This window comes from Danio rerio, chromosome 18 (assembly GCF_052040795.2).
Source record: "Danio rerio strain M-AB ecotype USA chromosome 18, GRCz13ab, whole genome shotgun sequence".
Lineage (NCBI taxonomy): Eukaryota > Metazoa > Chordata > Actinopteri > Cypriniformes > Danionidae > Danio > Danio rerio.
Window position 1 is genome coordinate 21,476,423 of NC_141038.1, and position 21,907 is coordinate 21,498,329.

The 21,907-nt window shown below is 38.2% G+C and overlaps 1 protein-coding gene across 2 annotated transcripts in view; it reads left to right on the forward strand.

Moving 5' to 3' along the window:
* Positions 1–21,907, forward strand: part of rxfp3.3a3 (relaxin family peptide receptor 3.3a3) — a 90,710-nt gene that overhangs the window by 15,773 nt on the left and 53,030 nt on the right. The gene's annotated exons all lie outside the window — the stretch shown is intronic.

Below are 21,907 nucleotides of genomic sequence, written 5' to 3' on the forward strand. Positions count from 1 at the left end.
TGCATGCCTGAGTTATAACGACTTCCTGTTTTGTGGCGAATCATCAAAGTTTGCGAGGGCGCCACGGACACGCCCATCGACGAAAACTCTAAAGCTTCGCAATTTAACATCGCCAAGGCCTTTAGATGATAAAACCCAATTTTGGTGTCGATCGGATAAAATCCCTAGGAGGAGTTCGTTAAAATACAACGCCTGGAAATGCCAAAAACGCCACTTTTTCGCCGCAGGAAGTTAAAAATATCCGACTTCCTGTTGAGTTTGAGATATGGCTCCAAGAGACTTTTTCGTATGGTTTGGCATGTTTGAGGTGTGTGCCAAATTTCGTGCATGTGCGTGATTCGTGTATCGGGGGCTCGTCCGTTTAATTTTTCTAGGTGGCGCTGTCGAGTCATTTTGCCACGCCCACTTCCGAGACCCATATCAACCTGCTATTTACACCGCGTTTGGTGTGTGTGCAAATTTTCTAGAGTTTTCGGGCATGTTTAGACCCTCAAAAGTGCCCCGATAGGGGGCGGAATAATAATAATAATAATAATAATAAAAAACGGAGCAATTCCAATAGGGCCTACGCACCGTTTCGGTGCTCGGTCCCTAATTAAAGCTGCAAGCAGCGATGATAGGGACCTCGCACCCGGGCTCACCGCCGCCCGGTGGCCTAAGGATGACAGAGAACAGTGAACAATAACAATTTAAGCCGATATATATAAAAAACCTGAGAAATCCACAGATTTATGCCAAACTTCCTCCTGTCAGCAGGTGGCGCTATGACTGTGACAGTATTGTCATGTAGATGTCTTCAGGAGAAGACTTTTATCAACCATGTGAAGTTTCAGGCAGATCGGACATTGTGTGGCTGAGTTATAAGCCAAACTACCTGTTGCCAGTAGGTGGCGCTATGACTGTGACTCAATATTGGCACGTAGATGTCTTCAGGAGAGGACTTTTATCAACCCTGTGAAGTTTCAGGCAGATCAGACATTGTGTGCCTGAGTTATAAGCACTTCCTTTTTCATGGCGAAGCGTTGAGGTTTGTCATGCCACCACATACACGCCCCTCTACGAAAACTCTAGATCTTCACAATATATCATCGCTTGAGCTTTCAGATACACAACCAACCAAATTTGGTGCTGATATGAAAACATTTGTGGGATGAGTTTATTACTTTGTAAATCATGACATTTTCTGTGGTCAGCAGGTGGCGCTATAACTGTATCTGGATATCGGCATGTAAACTTGTTCTGGTCTGGACTCTTATTAAACATGTGAATTTTGAGGCAGATTGGATAATGCATGCCTGAGTTATAATGACTTCCGGTTTTGTGGCGAATCGTTAAAGTTTGTGAGGCCGCCACGGACACGCCCATCGACAAAACCTCTAAAGCTTCGCAATTTAACATCGCCAAGGCCTTTAGATGACAAAACCCAATTTTGGTGTCGATAGCATAAAATCCCTAGGAGGAGTTCGTTAAAATACAACGTCTGGAAATGGCAAAAAAGACACTTTTTCGCCGCAGGAAGTTAAAAATATCCGACTTCCTGTTGGGTTTGAGATATGGCTCCAAGAGACTTTTTCGTATATTTTGGCCTGTTTGAAGTGTGTGCCAATTTTCGTGCATGTGCGTGATTCGTAGATCAGAGGCTCGTCCGATTAATTTTTGTAGGTGGCGCTGTTGAGTCAATTTGCCACGCCCACTTCAATATTGTCATGTGGATGTGTTCAGGAGAGGGCTTTTATCAACCATGTGAAGTTTCAGGCAGATCGGACTTTGTGTGGTTGTGTTATAAGGACTTTCTGTTCCATGGCGAAGTATTGAGGTTTGTCATGGCGCCACGGACACGCCCCTCTGCGAAAACTCTAGATCTTCACAATATATCATCGCTAGAGCTTTCAGATAACACCACCAAAATTTGGTGCTGATACGAAAAAATTTGTGGGAGGAGTTTGTTACACTGTAAAACATGTCATTTCCTGTGGCCAGCAGGTGGCGCTATATCTGTATCTAGATATAGGCATGTAAACGTGTTCAGGTCAGGAGTCTTATCAAACGTGTGAATTTTGAGACAGATCTGATAATGCATGCCTGAGTTATAACAACTTCCTGTTTTGTGGCGAATTGTCAAAGTTTGCGAGGCCGCCACGGACACGCCCATCGACGAAAACTCTAAAGCTTCGCAATTTAACATCGCCAAGGCCTTTAGATGACAAAACCCAATTTTGGTGTCGATCGGATAAAATCCCTAGGAGGAGTTCGTTAAAATACAACGCTTGGAAATGGCAAAAACGGCACTTTTTCGCCGCAGGAAGTCAAAAATATCCGACTTCCTGTTGGGTTTGAGATATGGCTCCAAGAGACTTTTTCGTATGTTTTGGCGTGTTTGAGGTGTGTGCCAATTTTCGTGCATGTGCGTGATTCGTGGATCGGGGGCTCGTCCGTTTAATTTTTCTAGGTGGCGCTGTCGAGTCATTTTGCCACGCCCACTTCCGAGACCCATATCAACCTGCTATTTACACCGGGTTTGGTGTGTGTGCAAATTTTCATGAGTTTTCGGGCATGTTTAGACCCTCAAAAGTGCCCCGGTAGGGGGCGGAATAATAATAATAATAATAATTAAAGCTGCAAGCAGCGATGATAGGGACCTCGCACCCGGGCTCACCGCCGCACGCTGGCCTCAGGATGACAGAGAACAGCGAACATCATTAATTTAAGCCGACATATGAAAAAAACCTGGGAAAATCACAATTTTTTGCCAAACTTCCTTCTGTCAGCAGGTGGCGCTATGACTGTGAGTCAATATTGGCATGTAGATGTTTTCAGGAGATAAAATTTATTAACCATGTGAATTTTCAGGCCGGTCAGACATTCTTTGGCTGAGTTATAAGCCAAACTACCTTCTGCCAGCAGGTGGCATTATGAATGACTCAAAATTGGTATAGGGATGTATTCAGGAGAGGAATTTTATCGACCATGTGAAGTTTCAGGCTGATCGGAATTTGTGTGGTTAAGTTTTAAGGACTTCATGTTTCATGGCGAAGCGTTGAGGTTTGTCATGCCGCCACGGACACGCCCCTCTGTGAAAACTCTAGATCTTCACAATATATCATCGCTAGAGCTTTCAGATAACAACCAACCAAATTTGGTGCTGACACAAAAAAATTTGTGGGAGGAGTTTATTACTCTGTAAATCATGACATTTCCTGTGGCCAGCAGGTGGCGCTATAACTGTATCTGGATATTGACATGTAAACGTGTTCTGGTCTGAACTCTTATTAAACATGTGAATTTTGAGGCAGAACGGATAATGCATGCCTGAGATATAATGACTTCCGGTTTTGTGGCGAATCAAAGTTTGCGAGGCCGCCACAGACACGCCCATCGACAAAAACTCTAAAGCTTCGCAATTTAACATCGCCAAGGCCTTTAGATGACAAAACCCAATTTTGGTGTCGATCGGATAAAATCCCTTGGAGGAGTTCGTTAAGATACAACGCCTGGAAAGGGCAAAAATACCACTTATTTGCCGCAGGAAGTTAAAAATATCCGACTTCCTGTTGAGTTTGAGATATGGCTCCAAGAGACTTTTTTGTATGTTTTGACGTGTTTGAGGTGTGTGCCAATTTTCGTGCATGTGCGTTATTCGTAGATCAGGGGCTCTTCCGTTTAATTTTTCTAGGTGGCGCTGTCGAGTCATTTTGCCACGCCCACTTCAATATTGTTATGCGGATGTGTTCAGGAGAGGACTTTTATCAACTATGTGAAGTTTCAGGCAGATCGGACTTTGTGTGGTTGAGTTATAAGGACTTCCTGTTCCATGGCGAAGCGTTGAGGTTTGTCATGCCGCCACGGACACGCCCCTTTCCGAAAACTCTAGATCTTCACAATATATCACCGATAGAGCTTTCAGATGACACCACTCAAATTTAGTGCTGATACCATAAAATTTGTGGGAGGAGTTTGTTACAGTGTAAAACATGTAATTTCCTGTGGCCAGCAGGTGGCGCTATAACTGTATCTGGATATCGGGGTGTAAACGTGTTCAGGTCTGGACTCTTATCAAACGTGTGAAATTTGAAGCAGATCGGATAATGCATGGCTGAGTTATAATGACTTCCTGTTTTGTGGCGAATCGTCAAAGTTTGCGAGGCCGCCACGGACACACCCATTTACGAAAACTCTAAAGCTTCGCAATTTAACATCGCCAAGGCCTTTAGATGACAAAACCCAATTTTGGTGTCGATCGGATAAAATCCCTAGGAGGAGTTCGTTAAAATACAACGCCTGAAAATGGCAAAAATGCCACTTTTTCGCCGCAGGAAGTTAAAAATATCCGACTTCCTGTTGGGTTTAAGATATGGCTCCAAGAGACTTTTTCGTATGTTTTGGCATGTTTGAGGTGTGTGCCAATTTTCGTGCATGTGCGTGATTCGTGGATCGGGGGCTTGTCCGTTTAATTTTTCCAGGTGGCGCTGTAGAGTCATTTTGCCACGCCCACTTCCGAGACCCATAACAAACGTAAATTTTCGCCAGTTCTGAGGCATGTGCAAAGTTCCATGAGTTTTCGGGCATGTTTAGCCCCTCAAAATCGCGATTCATTCCGGAAAAGAATAATAATTAAAGCTGCAAGCAGCGATGAAAGGGACCTCGCACCCGGGCTCACCGCCGCCCGGTGGCCTCAGGATGACAGAGAATAGCGAACAGTAATAATTTAAGCCAATATATTTAAAAAATCTGAGAAAATCACCGATTTATGCCAAACCTCCTCCTCTCAGCAGATGGTGCTATGACTGTGACTCAAGATTGGCATGTAGATGTCACCAGGAGAGGAATCTTATCAACCATGTGAAGTTTCAGGCAGATCGAACATTGTTTAGCTGAGTTATAAGCCAAACTGCCTTTTGTCAGCAGGTGGCGCTATGACAGACTCAATGTTGTTATGTAGATGTGTTCAGGAGAGGACTTTTATCAACCATGTGAACTTTCAGGCAGATCGGACTTTGTGTGGTTGAGTTATAATGCAAACTACCATCTGCCAGCAGGTGGCGCTATAACTGTGACTTAAGATTGGCATGTAGATGCCTTCAGTAATGGAATTTAATCAACCATGTGAAGTTTCAGGCAGATCGGAGTTTGTGTGGTTGAGTTATAAGGACTTCCTGATCCATGGCGAAGCGTTGAGGTTTGTCATGCCGCCACGGACACGCCCCTCTGCAAAAACTCTAGATCTTGACAATATATCATCGCTTAAGCTTTCAGATAACAACCCACCAAATTTGGTGCTGATACAAAAAAATTTGTGGGAGGAGTTTATTACTCTGTAAATCATGACATTTCCTGTGGCCAGCAGGTGGCGCTATAACTGTATCTGGATATTGGCATGTAAACGTGTTCTGGTCTGGACTCTTATTAAACATGTGAATTTTGAGGCAGATCGGATAATGCATGCCTAAGTTATAATGACTTCCGGTTTTGTGGCGAATCGTCAAAGTTTGCGGGGCCGCCACGGACACGCCCATCAACAAAAACTATAAAGCTCCGCAATTTAACATCGCCAAGGCCTTTAGATGACAAAATCCAATTTTGGTGTCGATTGGATAAAATCCCTATGAGCAGTTCGTTAAGATACAAAGCCTGGAAATGGCAAAAATGCCACTTATTTGCAGCAGGAAGTTAAAAATATCCGACTTCCTGTTGGGTTTGAGATATGGCTCCAAGAGACTTTTTCGTATGTTTTGGTGTGTTTAAGGTGTGTGCCAATTTTCGCGCATGTGCGTGATTCGTAGATCAGGGGCTCGTCCGTTTAATTTTTCTAGGTGGCGCTGTCGAGTCATTTTGCTACGCCCACTTCAATATTGTTATGTGGATGTGTTCAAGAGATGACGTATATCAACCATATGAAGTTTCAGGCTGATCAGACTTTGTGTGGTTGAGTTATGAGGACTTCCTGTTCCTTGGCGAAGCGTTGAGGTTTGTCATGCCGCCACGGACACGCCCCTCTGCAAAAACTCTAGATCTTTACAATATATCACCGATAGATCTTTCAGATGACAACACTCAATTTTGGTGCTGATACCATAAAATTTGTGGGAGGAGTTTGTTACAGTGTAAAACATGTCATTTCCTGTGGCCAGTAGGTGGCGCTATAACTGTATCTGGATATCGGCATGTAAACGTGTTCAGATCATGACTCTTATCAAACGTGTGAATTTTGAGGCAGATCGGGTAATGCATGCCTGAGTAATAATGACTTCCTGTTTTGTGGCGAATCGTCAAAGTTTGCGAGGCCGCCACGGACACGCCCATCAACGAAAACTCTAAAGCTTCGCAATTTAACATCGCCAAGGCCTTTAGATGACAAAACCCAATTTTGGTGTCGATCGGATAAAATCCCTAGGAGGAGTTCGTTAAAATACAACGCCTGGAAATGGCAAAAACGCCACTTTTTCGCCGCAGGAAGTCAAAAATATTTGACTTCCTGTTGGGTTTGAGATATGGCTCCAAGAGACTTTTTCGTATGTTTTGGCGTGTTTGAGGTGTGTGCCAATTTTCGTGCATGTGTGTGATTCGTGGATCGGGGGCTCGTCCGTTTAATTTTTCTAGGTGGCGCTGTCGAGTCATTTTGCCACGCCCACTTCCGAGACCCATATCAACCTGCTATTTACACCGGGTTTGGTGTGTGTGCAAATTTTCATGAGTTTTCGGGCATGTTTAGACCCTCAAAAGTGCCCCGATAGGGGGCGGAATAATAATAATAATAATAATAATAATAAAAAACGGAGCAATTCCAATAGGGCCTACGCACCGTTTCGGTGCTCGGTCCCTAATAATAAAAAACGGAGCAATTCCAATAGGGCCTACGCACCGTTTCGGTGCTCGGTCCCTAATTAAAGCTGCAAGCAGCGATGATAGGGACCTCGCACCCGGGCTCACCGCCGCCCGGTGACCCTACGATGACAGAGAACAGCGAACAATAATAATATAAGCCGATATATATATAAAAAAACTAAGAAAAATACAGATTTATGCCAAACTTCCTCCTGTCAGCAGGTGGCGCTATACCTGTGACTAAATATTGGCATGTAGATGTCTTCAGGAGAGGAATTTAATCAACCATGTGAAGTTTCAGGCACATGGGACATTTTGTGGCTGAGTTATAAGCCAAACTACCTTTTGCCAGCAGGTGGCGTTATGACTGACTCAATATTGTTATGGGGATGTGTTTAGGAGTGGACTTTTATCAAACATGTGAAGTTTCAGGCAGATCAGAGATTGTGTGGAGATTGTGTTATAAGACAATTTACATTCTGCCAGCAGGTGGCGCTATTAAAAACTCAATATTATTATGTAGATGTGCTCAGGAGAGGACTTTCATCAACCATGTGACATTTTAGACAGATCGGACATTGTGTGGCCGAGTTACAAGCCAAACTACCTTCTGCCAGCAGGTGGCGCTATGACTCTGACTCAATATTATCATGTAGATGTGCTCAAGAGAGGACTTTCATCAACCATGTGAAGTTTCAGGCAGATCGGACATTGTGTGGCCGAGTTACAAGCCAAACTACCTTCTGCCAGCAGGTGGCGCTATGACTAACTCAATATTGTTATGTGGATGTGTTCAGAAGAGGACTTTTATCAATCATGTGAAGTTTCAGGCAGATCAGACATTGTGTGGTTGAGTTATAATAACTTCCTGTTCCATGGCGAAGCGTTGAGGTTTGTCATGCCACCACAGACACGCCCCTTTGCAAAAACTCTAAATCTTCACAATATAGCATCGCTAGAGCTTTCAGATAACACCACTCAAATTTGGTGCTGATACGATAAAATTTGTGGGAGTTAGTTTGGTTCAGTGTAAAACATGTCATTTCCTGTGGCCAAGAGGTGGCGCTATAACTATATCTGGATATTGGCATGTAAACGTGTTCAGGTCAGGACGCTTATCAAGCGTGTGAGTTTTGAGGCAGATCGGATAATGCATGCCTGAGTTATAAAGACTTCCTGTTTTGTGGCGAATCATCAAAGTTTGCGAGGCCGCCACGGACACACCCATCGACGAAAACTCTAAAGCTTCGCAATTTAACATCGGCAAGTCCTTTAGATGATAAAACCCAATTTTGGTGTCGATCGGATAAAATCCCTAGGAGGAGTTCGTTAAAATACAACGCCTGGAAATGGCAAAAACGCCACTTTTTCGCCGCAGGAAGTCAAAAATATCTGACTTCCTGTTGGGTTTGAGATATGGCTCCAAGAGACTTTTTCGTATGTTTTGGTGTGTTTGAGGTGTGTGCCAATTTTCGTGCATGTGCGTGATTCGTATATCGGGGGCTCGTCCGTTTAATTTTTCTAGGTGGCGCTGTCCAGTCATTTTGCCACGCCCACTTCCGAAGCCCATAATAAACGTAAATTTTCGCCACTTCTGAGGCGTGTGCAAAGTTTCGTGAGTTTTCGGGCATGTTTAGCCCCTCAAAACCGCGATTCATTCCGCGGAAGAAGAAGAAGAAGAAGAAGAAGAATAATAATAAACAGAGCAATTCCAATAGGGCCTACGCACCGTTTCGGTGCTCGGTCCCTAATAAACGGAGCAATTCCAATAGGGCCTACGCACCGTTTCGGTGCTCGGTCCCTAATTAAAGCTGCAAGCAGCGATGATAGGGACCTCGCACCCGGGCTCACCGCCGCCCGGTGGCATCAGGATGACAGAGAACAGCGAACAGTAATAATTTAAGCCGATATATTAAAAATATCTGAGAAAATCACAGATTTATGCCAAACTTCCTCCTGTCAGCAGGTGGCGCTATAACTGTGACTCATGGTTGGCATGTAGATGTCTTCAGGAGAGGAAACTTATCAACCATGTGAAGTTTTAGGCAGATCGGACATTGTTTGGCTGAGTTATAAGCCAAACTGCCTTTTGTCAGCAGGTGGCGCTATGACAGACTCAATGTTGTTATGTAGATGTGTTCAGGAGGGGACTTTCATCAACCTTGTGAAGTTTCAGGCAGATCGGACTTTGAGTGGTTGAGTTATACTGCAAACTACCATCTGCCAGCAGGTGGCGCTATAACTGTGACTTAAGATTGGCATGTAGATGCCTTCAGTAATGGAATTTAATCAACTATGTGCAGTTTCAGGCAGATCGGAGTTTGTGTGGTTGAGTTATAAGCCAATCTACCTTCTGCCAGCAGGTGGCGCTATGACTGACTCAATATTGTTATGTGGATGTGTTCAGGAGAGGACTTTTATCAATCATGTGAAGTTTCAGGCAGATCAGACATTGTGTGGTTGAGTTATAATAACTTCCTGTTCCATGGCGAAGCGTTGAGGTTTGTCATGCCACCACAGACACGCCCCTCTGCAAAAACTCTAGATCTTCACAATATATTATCACTAGAGCTTTCAGATGACACCACTCTATTTTGGTGCTGATACGGGAAAGTTTGTGGAAGGAGTTTGTTACAGTGTCAAACATGTCATTTCCTGTAGCCAGCAGGTGGCGCTATAACTGTATCTGGATATCGGCACGTAAACCTGTTCAGGTCAGGACTGTTATTAAATGTGTGAATTTTGAGGCAGATCTGATAATGCATGCCTGAGTTATAACGACTTCCTGTTTAGTGGCGAATCATCAACGTTTGCGAGGCCGCCACGGACACGGCCATCGATGAAAACTCTAAAGCTTCGCAATTTAACATCACCAAGGCGTTAAGATGACAAAACCCAATTTTGGTGTCAATCAGATAAAATCCCTAGGAGGAGTTTGTTAAAATACATTGCCTAGAAATGGCAAAAGAGCCACTTTTTCGCCGCAGGAAGTTAAAAATATCCGACTTCCTGTTGAGTTTGAGATATGGCTCCAAGAGACTTTTTCATATGTTTTGGCATGTTTGAGGTGTGTGCCAATTTTCGTGCATGTGCGTGATTTGTAGATCGGGGGCTCGTCCGTTTAATTTTTATAGGTGGCGCTGTCGAGTCGTTTTGCCACGCCCACTTCAATATTGTTATGTGGATGTGTTCAGGAGATGACGTTTATCAACCATATGAAGTTTCAGGCAGATCGGACATTGTGTGCTTGAGTTATAAGGACTTCCTGTTCCATGGCGAAGCGATGAGGTTTGTCATGCCGAAACGGACACGCCCCTCTGCGAAAACTCTAGATCTTCACAATATATCATCGCTAGAGCTTTCAGATGACACCACTCTATTTTGGTGCTGATACGATAAAATTTGTGGGAGGAGTTTGTTACTCTGTAAATCATGTCATTTCCTGTGGCCAGCAGGTGGCGCCGTAACTGTATCTGGATATCGGCATGTAAATGTGTTCAGGTCAGGACTCTTATCAAGCGTGTGAATTTTAAGGCAGATCGGATAATGCATGCCTGAGTTATAACGGCTTCCTTTTTCGTGGCGAATCGTCAAAGTTTGCGAGGCCGCCACGGACACGCCCATCGACAAAAACTCTAATCCTTCGCAATTTAACATTGCCAAGGCCTTTAGATGACAAAACCCAATTTTGGTGTCGATCGGATAAAATCCCTAGGAGGAGTTCGTTAAAATACAACGCCTGGAAATGGCAAAAACGCCACTTTTTCGCCGCAGGAAGTTAAAAATATCCGACTTCCTGTTGGGTTTGAGATATGGCTCCAAGAGACTTTTTCGTATGTTTTGGTGTGTTTGAGGTGTGTGCCAATTTTCGTGCATGTGCATGATTCGTAGATCGGGGGCTCGTCGGTTTAATTTTTATAGGTGGCGCTGTCGAGCCATTTTGCCACGCCCACTTCATTATTGTTATGAGGATATGTTTAAGAGAGGACTTTTATCAACCATATGAAGTTTCAGGCTGATCGGACTTTGTGTGGTTGAGTTATGAGGACTTCCTGTTCCATGGCGAAGCGTTGAGGTTTGTCATGCCGCCACGAACACGCCCCTCTGCAAAAACTCTAGATCTTCACAAAATATCACCGATAGAGCTTTCAGATGACACCACTCAAATTTGGTGCTGATACGAAAAAATTTGTGGGAGGAGTTTGTCACGATGTAAAACATGTCATTTCCTGTGGCCAGCAGGTGGCGCTATAGCTATATCTGGATATGGGCATGTAAACGTGTTCAGGTCAGGACTCTTATCAAACGTGTGAAATTTGAAGCAGATCGGATAATGCATGCCTGAGTTATAATGACTTCCTGTTTTGTGGCGAATCGTCAAAGTTTGCGAGGCCGCCACGGACACGCCCATCGATGAAAACTCTAAAGCTTCGCAATTTAACATCGCCAAGGCCTTTAGATGACAAAACCCAATTTTGGTGTCGATCGGATAAAATCCCTAGGAGGAGTTCGTTAAAATACAACGCCTGGAAATGGCAAAAACGCCACTTTTTCGCCGCAGGAAGTTAAAAATATCCGACTTCCTGTTGGGTTTGAGATATGGCTCCAAGAGACTTTTTCGTATGTTTTGGCATGTTTGAGATGTGTGCCAATTTTCGTGCATGTGCGTGATTCGTGGATCGGGGGCTCGTCCGTTTAATTTTTCTAGGTGGCGCTGTCGAGTCATTTTGCCACACCCCTTTCCGAAGCCCATAATAAACGTAAATTTTCGCCACTTCTGAGGCGTGTGCAAAGTTGCGTGAGTTTTCGGGCATGTTTAGCCCCTCAAAACTGCGATTCATTCCGGAGGAGAATAATAATAATAATAATTAAAGCTGCAAGCAGCGATGATAGGGACCTCGCACCCGGGCTCACCGCCGTCTGGTGGCCTCAGGATGACAGAGAACAGCAAACAATATTAATTTAAGCCGATGTATATAAAGAACCTGAGAAAATCACACATTTATGCCAAACTTCCTCCTGTCACCAGGTGGCGCTATGACTGTGACTCAAGATTGGCATGTAGATGTCTTCAGGAGAGAATTCTTATCAACCATGTGAATTTTCAGGCAGATCAGTCATTTTGTGGCTGAGTTATATGCCAAACTACCTTCTGCCAGCAGGTGGCGCTATGAATGATTTAATTTTGTTATGTGGATGTGTTCAGGAGGAGACTTTTATCAACCATGTGAAGTTTCAGGCTGATCACATTTTGTGTGGTTGAGTTATAATGCAAACTACATTCTGCCAGCAGGTGGCGCTTTAACTGTGACTCAAGATTGGCATGTAGATGCCTTCAGTAGAGGAATCTTATCCACCATGTGAATTTTCAGCCAGATCAGACATTGTTTGGCTGAGTTATATTTAATTTCCTGTTGCCAGCAGGTGGCGCTATGACTGTGACTCCATATTGGCATGTAGATGTCTTCAGGAGAGGAATTGAATCAACCATGTGAAGTTTCAGGCAGATCAGACATTGTGTGGCTGAGTTATAAGCCAAACTACCTTCTACCAGCAGGTGGCGCTATGAGAGACTCAATATAATTATGTAGATGTGCACGGGAGAGTACTTACATCAACCATGTGAAGTTTCAGGCTGAACGGATATTGTGTGGTTAAGTTATAATGCAAACTACCTTCTGCCAGCAAGTGGCGCTATAACTGTGACTCAAGATTGGCATGTAGATGCCTTCAGTAGAAGAATTTAATCAACCATGTGACGTTTCAGGCAGGTCAGACATTGTGTGGCTAAGTTATGAGCCAAACTACCTTCTGCCAGCAGGTGGCGCTATGACTGACTCAATATTGTTATATGGATGTGTTCAGGAGAGGAATTTTATCAACCATGTGAAGTTTCAGGCAGATCGGACATTGTGTGGTTGAGTTATAAGGACTTCCTGTTCCATGGCGAAGCGTTGAGGTTTGTCATGCCGCCACGGACACACCCCTCTGCAAAAACTGTAGATCTTCACAATATATCATCGCTAGAGCTTTCAGATGACAACACCCAATTTTGGTGCTGATACAATAAAATTTGGTGAAGTAGTATGTTACAATGTAAAACATGTCATTTCCTGTGGCCAGCTGGTGGCGCTATAACTGTGACTCAAGATTGTTATGTAGATGCCTTCAGTAGATAAATTTTATCAACCATGTAAATTATCAGGCAGATCGGATATTAGAGTTAGTGCAGGCCATCACCACATTTTTACTGCTGTTACTGTACATCAATCAGTAATTAGACGTGACTAATTAAAATTTGTACAAATTCTGCATCTGGACAATCACTATACCCAGCATCAACAGCACCACTTTTATCTTTAGCATCAGCCGCACTATCACCAGCATCATTAGCACCTGAACCATCACCAGTATTAGCACCATCAGAAACATCAGCTGCTCCAACACCATCCCCAGCAGCACCGGAACCATTACAAGCATTAGCAGCACTACAATCCTCAGCATCAACAGCACCACCATTCCCAGCATCAGTACCACCACCATCCCAATCCCCAACATCAGCATCAGCAGCACTAGAACCAACCACAGAACCAACCCCAACACCAGGAATCTGCGTATGTAGAGAGAATGTTTATGTAATGCTTGAATTGTTAATGGATTTACCTTTGTTTAGGGTGTTTATGAGCAGCACTTAATTAATTACATTATTGTTGGAACTTCTATATTGCAAACAGGACTGAGCAGTGATGAAAATTATTTTCCTGGCCTGTAACTGGGTGGAGAACCAACACCACTTTCCTGTGAAGATTCAACTGCCAAAGATCTTAAGGATGAAGGAGGAATATGCCTTGTTGGCTATCACAATGCAAGATTTGTTCGTAAACACCATGTTTTATGAAGGTGAAATGGATGGAGAACAAATTCTGGCTCCCTTCTGGTTAATTTTTAGAGAGTAGAGGACATGGAAATTTTCTTGCAGGAAATATGAGAAAAAAGAGCTATTCTTGTGTCTTGTTTACACAACCATCACTTGTGAATTTACCAGTGGGTTACTATAAAGAAAATTTAGATTTTTGTTTTGTGAACTTTAATAAATATTTTGTGTAAAATGAAGTGTTGTGTTGTGTTGTTGCAATATATTTATTATTTTATATGTTGTTATACTATAAAACTTGTTTAAAGTGTTGTGTTGTTGAAATATATTGACATTTATTATTTTATGATTTCTTATTATGACATTTTATCAAGATTTAAGATTTATTTTAAGTTAGATGCACATTCTGCTAATTTAAGATGATAAAAACAAAAGCATTTATTGCAACTGTTGTGGGACAGAGGAGTATGTGACTTAAAATACATCCCCCAAATGTCATTGAAAATCCATACTAATCTGTTTTTCATGTAGTGTGGAAAGTCGCATTGCTGGTTTTAGACTACTGGACTGGTTACTTAGTACCATAAAAAATATTTAAAAATTATACATACATATACAATTTTTACACTCCCCACAAATCTCTCATTTAAATGAATATTTTCTATAAGACGCTTTACATTATTAAATTTGTGCATATACATTAGATTAGTCAGCCCTGAAGCCAAATCTGGGGGCTGTTCCAGAAAGCAGGTTATGTGACAGACCCGGGTAAGTTTGAGAGTAAGTAGGTAGATAACCTCAGCTTTGGTTCCAAAATCGGAGGTAACTTCTGGGTATGTTAAGTAGCCATAGCAACTTACTCTCTGAAGATGAGCTGTTCCGGAGCAGGTTATGTTCAGAGAGTAAGTTGCTGTGTTCCAGAGTTTGTCTGTTTCAGAGAGTTTACTGAGCATTGCGTGCTCTTTTGATGAGATATTTATGGATGTGGACACACAGATACAAGTTTTTTCGTTGTTGAGAGGGTTATAAGTGCATAGTTTTTTTCATAACCAAATTCATAATGTTAATGTATTTAACAAACCTTTTTGAAATCAAATGTGACAAACCGCGGGTCTGCGCTTACCATAAAAAACATTAAGTGCAGCTCTTTGTATTCGTGTCAGGGCATTTTAGGCAACTGTACAATGTGGCAGTATGACCACCTGTACAGTATGCCTGGCACTGAACTGTTTTTTAAACTTTTGTACAGTTCCTTGGTCATAAATCGCTGCGTATCATTGCACAGTTGATTCAGAGCACGGCAATAGTGTAGTGGACAATTCGTCGTTAATGAACAACGGAGCTCACAGCGGAGCGAGTTCGAATCTAGTAGGAAAATATAGGCCTACCTATAATTTAAGATGTAGGACGTCATTTATATGTATACATTCATGCACATACATCTACATTTTTTAATATAATATTTTTTTCAGGGTTTCCAAATGCTTGTGTGCATTTGCAGCCAATTTTAAAGCTCCATCAGTCACTAAAGGACACTGATAATATGAAATCTGTCCATAGTATAAATGTGCAGGTACAACTTAATTTTCTGTCCTCAATCTTTTGGTGTTTCAACTATTAAACTCATTACTGCTTCATCCTACCAGCACATATGTAATTACCCCACCTCATCACTATATGTTGAGGCTAAATGGCTGAATTTCAGGAAGTAATGATTCAAGTGTATAACACAAATATAGTAAAAAAAAAAAAACATAAAGCAAATGTTGCTTTACACAATGTTTATTTTTATTATATTTGTATTATACAATAGAATCATTACTAGGCACTACATTGTTACTTGCTGGAGGACAAAAGATACCCTTTTCTGCCTTATACGATGACACCCTACCTGCAGCATGACCCAGAGGAAATCTCAGTGACCCAGGCAGACAAAAGAGAAGAGTGCTTAGAAATATAATTTGTCAAAAAACTATGTTTAATCAAATATTTTGGTCTGTTAATTTCTTAATTTCCTGAAATAAAATAAATGATTTTTTTACACTGCTTTATACACGCACGTTTAACGTGTAACATACTTTTCATATAAATTTCTCACCTTAAGGTGATGCTCATGTGACTTTATTTATATTTGAAAATGGACCTTATACAGCTACTTTAGAATTAAAATTTTATATATATATATATATATATATATATATATATATATATATATATATATATATATATATATATATATATATATACATATATATATATATACATATACAGTTGAAGTCAGAATTATTAGCCCCCTTTTAATTTTAATTTTCTTTTTAAAATATTTCCGAAATGATTGTTAACAGAGCAATGAAATTTTCACAGTATGTCTGATAATATTTTTTCTTCTGGAGTAAGTCTTATTTGTTTTATTTGGGCTAGAACAAAAGCAGTTATTAATTTTTTTAAACACTATTTTAAGGTCAAAATTATTAGCCCTTTTAAGCTAATTTTTTTCGATAATCTACAAAACAAACCATCATTGTACAATAACTTGCCTAATTACCCTAACCTGTCTAGTTCACCTTATTAACCTAGTTAAGCCTTTAAATGTCACTTTAAGCTGAATAGAAGTGTCTTGAAAAATATCTAGTAAAATATTATTTACTGTCATCATGGAAAAGATAAAATAAATCAGTTATTAGAAATAAGTTTTTAAAAATATTATGCTTAGAAATGTGCTGAAACAATCTTCCCAGAACAGAACAGAAATTGGGGAAAAAAATAAACAGGGGTGCTAATAATTCAGGGGGGCTAATAATTCTGACTTCAACTGTATATATATATATATATATATATATATATATATATATATATATATATATATATATATATATATATATATATATAAGATTTTGTGATCCAAGAGTAATATTCAAATATGGAAAAGTGCAGACAAATTCTTACACTGCTTGTTAGTTGAAGCAGAAGGAACTTTGTCTGCATGCAAAATAAAAAGCATAAAAAGAACCTAAAGCTACCTAACAACAATCACTTACAACAGTGACATATTGTGTGGTTTAAGTCAAAAACTCAACCACTGATGAGCCTTTATTATAGGACACAGCATCTCCTCTAACTGGTGGACCACAGCAGTTAGACAGGCCTCTTTCTTTTTGCTGCATGACAGAAAGAATATTCTAGAGCAGTGGTTCTCAAACGTTTTTCATCAAGTACCACCTCAGAAAAAAATTGTCTCTCCAAGTACCACCAAAATGAGCAGTATTGAAATACAATAGCGTAGTAGGCCCAGTAAAGCAGCTACAACTCTGCAGTTAAAAAACATGGCAGATTACATTAGAAATATAGGCTATATGTCATATTTGACATATTATATACATCATTTTTGATCAATTTTGAAATGTGTATGGCATGTACATGACATATTTCATTCCTCCGCGTACCACTAGAAGGAAGGCTGCGTACCACTAGTGGTATAGGTACCACAGTTTGAGAACCACTGTTCTAGAGTGTTAAATACAGAGCTCCAGTATTTAAATATTACCTTTTAGGAGAATGTTTCTGTGTTTAATGACTTTGAACAGAGTTCTAGCTCCAGAAAGATTACAATTTCTATAAGCCTTATTAGTCAACACACATATTGTGGCCTTAAGAAATTAATGGCAATAAAAATAAATGCATTAATGGTTACACAACATACTCAAAAGGATGTTAAAGAGAAGTTTATTTGTTTATTACAATGAATAAAATGGAGGGTGGCATGTGTAATTTAATGAACTAACAAACTTTCTTATTATCTATTTTTTCTTTTCTTATCTATTTCTTATTCTATATTTCTTTCCTTCGTTGAAGCAGATCTGTAATCTCTGTGTTTAAAACCTCCAGCTCTGCCTCTGTAAAGTGTGTTGCCCTTTTTTTCTCACCGTGTTTTTTATGGTGACTCGTGAATTCGGCGATCTACTGAAAATGCCTTCAGGTGTGGGCCGTGCACGCGCATAAACCCGCGGTTATCTTCATGAGGTTGATTTAACTAACTCTTGTCACCTGTTTTGGAACCAACATACTCGCGGTAAGCAGGTTTTGGGTAAATCAACCGAGAGTTCAGGGTTTAGCAGATGGTAAGTTAACCCAGCTTTCTGGAATACCCCCCTGGAGCTAATCTAACAAAATAACTTATGATAAAGGTTCAAAAATTAGTAGCTCAAATTTATGTGATAGGGGAAAAATATAAAATATTTTTTTAAAAATAACAAAAATCAAGAGAAACAAAAAATATAGACAATTTAGCTGAAATTTTGTAGTTTGTAAATTTGTTTGTAATAATTTGCATGAATTTATATGTATTATCTTTCCATTTCTAAAGATGTTTTGTGACTAAAATATTATTTAAATAAATGTATTTGTTTCATAAATATGTTTTGTTAAAATGCACTAACATAAATTAAACATATTCACAAAAAAATGGAGAAAAATGTTCATTTTCAAAATGGGATATATATATATATATATATATATATATATATATATATATATATATATATATATATATATATATATATATCTATATATCTATATATATATATATATATATATATATATATATATATATATATATATCTATATATATATATATATATATATATATATCTATATATATATATATATATATATATATATATAAATATATATATATATATATATATTTTTTTTTTTTTTTTTTTTTTTCCCACAGAAAAACAAGTATTGTTTTTTTTTGTACAACTTATTTTTTATGTTTAAGTATTTCCCCCCACTTTTAGTTTGGTTGATTTTAGCTCCCATCTCTGTCCCACTGAAGATGAAAGCATCTCATCAAAGTGTGCTACATCAATGGAAACAGTCAGGTTTGGGGTCCAAGATGAGCCATCTAAAGGTGTGAAAAACGGGTCAAGAGTCCCACAGCCCCACACCCCTGCTGTTTTGAAACTCAAACACATCAGTGTAAATGGGGCCTGGGATTTTCACAGATAAAACCAAAGGTGTGATAAAAGTGGTGTGGATCAAACCCATTCCCACACCTCTCCAATTAAGCACAAAAACTTGAGTTTGAATCAAACAATGTCTTTGTAAATTTTCCATTCAAATTGTGAATCCTGAATTACCCAAATTCTTATTTTGTATAGTTTTAATGTCAAGGTATTTGCATTTGGACATAAGATAAGTATTTATTTTCAAGAGCAGTTAAACTAACATTAATAAAGTTTGCAAATGAAAATATTGATTATTGTTTATTCATGTGAGTTAATTAATTCGTTAATTTTAAGCAACTGTTTGGTAAACTGTTGTTGAAACATGTACAAAAGGAATGTAAACCTGATTTTTTGGTCATTTGATAAATGCTTTGGGCATTTTTTTAAGTTGATATATATAATTTTACTTTATTTCTTTGTCCATTGTAATAATAAAAACAGTATACTTTTATCAGTATACTTAATTGTCATTCAAACTGTGAGCTTTCATACATCAGTTTAAATAGGTTATTTATAATTAGCTGGTAGTACTGCAACATCTGAATCTGCGTCAAATCTGAGGAATTTAATTTGAATGTCTGTGAAATTATGATGTGGAGTATTACGTTTTTTTTTTTTTTTTAAGTACAGAAGTATTTATTTAATTTTTTTAAGAAAACAAAATTATGTAAATGTTGGCCCTACAATCCAAAAATGTAATTAAATTATATATATATATATATATATATATATATATATATATATATATATATATATATATATATATGCCTTGTTGGCTATCACAATGCAAGATTTGTTCGTAAACACCATGTTTTATGAAGGTGAAATGGATGGAGAACAAATTCTGGCTCCCTTCTGGTTAATTTTTAGAGAGTAGAGGACATGGAAATTTTCTTGCAGGAAATATGAGAAAAAAGAGCTATTCTTGTGTCTTGTTTACACAACCAGCACTTGTGAATTTACCAGTGGGTTACTATAAAGAAAATTTAGATTTTTGTTTTGTAAACTTTAATAAATATTTTGTGTAAAATGAAGTGTTGTGTTGTGTTGTTGCAATATATTTATTATTTTATATGTTGTTATACTATAAAACTTGTTTAAAGTGTTGTGTTGTTGAAATATATTGACATTTATTATTTTATGATTTCTTATTATGACATTTTATCAAGATTTAAGATTTATTTTAAGTTTAGATGCACATTCTGCTAATTTAAGATGATAAAAACAAATGCATTCATTGCAACTGTTGTAGGAGGAGTATGTGACTTAAAATACATCCCCCAAATGTCATTGAAAATCCATACTAATCTGTTTTTCATGTTGTGTGGAAAGTCACATTGCTGGTTTTAGACTACTGGACTGGTTACTTAGTACCATAAAATAATATTTAAAAATTATACATACATATACAATTTTTACACTCCCCACAAATCTCTCATTTACATGAATATTTTCTATAAGACGCTTTACATTATTAAATTTGTGCATATACATTAGATTAGTCAGCCCTGAAGCCAAATCTGGAGCTAATCTAACAAAATAACTTATGATAAAGGTTCAAAAATTAGTAGCTCTAATTTATATGATAGGGAAAAATATCAAATATTTTTAAAAAATAACAAAAATCAAGAGAAACAAAAAATATAGACAATTTAGTAGAAATTTTGTAGTTTGTAAATTTGTTTGCAATATTTTGCATGAATTTATATGTATTATCTTTCCATTTCTAAAGATGTTTTGTGACTAAAATATTATTTAAATAAATTCATCTGTTTCATAAATCTGTTTTGTTAAAATGCACTAGCATAAATTAACCATATTCACTAAAAAAAAATGGAGAAAAATGTTCATTTTCAAAATGGGATGCATATATTCATATATATTCATATATATATATATATATATATATATATATATATATATATATATATATATATATATATATATATATATATATATATATTTTTTTTTTTTTTTTTTTTCACAGAAAAACAAGTATTGTTTTTTTTGTACAACTTATTTTTTTATGTTCAAGTATTTCCCCCCACTTTTAGTTTGTGTGATTTTAGTCTAGGGTTGAGACAACAATGTGTGTTTAAGAAATGTTTAGTGTTGTTATAAGAGTTAAATAAAAATGCACTAAATTTTCAGGAGTGATGTTTTGTATGATTATTTATGTCAATGTATCTGCATTTAGACATAAGATTTTTTAGAGGCAGTCAAACAAACATTAATAAACTTTGTAGAATAAATATTGACTGTTGTTTATTTATGTGAGTTACAATCATAGACCTGCACATTTTTAAGTAGATATAAAAATATATGACTATTAAAGTACAGTTACATTCATTCTTTGTTGTAATAATAACAGTACCTAAAAATAAAGAATAAAAACTTTTATTATACAGAATCCAGTTTAAAGAGCTTAGTTTTACCAGTTTGTTAGCAAAGCAATATTTATGCAGTGTCACATCCGAGGAACTGAGTGTCTTTGAAAATATTATGTGCAGTTTACAGTTTAAGAATAAAAGCATATTTATTTAAAATTTAGTTAGCAAAAATTGTATCAAACAAATTATTGTTTGGGCCTTAAATGGAAAAGTTTCTTTGGTCAGAGTTTCTTTTGTCAAAGTTTCTTTGATCAGAGTTTCTTTTAGATTAGGCAGGGTCCACAGCCCCACACCCCTGCTGTTTTGAAACTCAAACACATCAGTGTAAATGGGCCCTGGGATTTTCACAGATAAAACCAAAGGTGTGATAAAAGTGGTGTGGATCAAACCCATTCCCACACCTCTCCAATTAAGCACAAAAACTTGAGTTTGAATCAAACAATGTCTTTGTAAATTTTCCATTCAAATTGTGAATCCTGAATTACCCAAATTCTTATTTTGTATAGTTTTAATGTCAAGGTATTTGCATTTGGACATAAGATAAGTATTTATTTTCAAGAGCAGTTAAACTAACATTAATAAAGTTTGCAAATGAAAATATTGATTATTGTTTATTCATGTGAGTTAATTAATTCGTTAATTTTAAGCAACTGTTTGGTAAACTGTTGTTGAAACATGTACAAAAGGAATGTAAACCTGATTTTTTGGTCATTTGATAAATGCTTTGGGCATTTTTTTAAGTTGATATATATAATTTTACTTTATTTCTTTGTCCATTGTAATAATAAAAACAGTATACTTTTATCAGTATA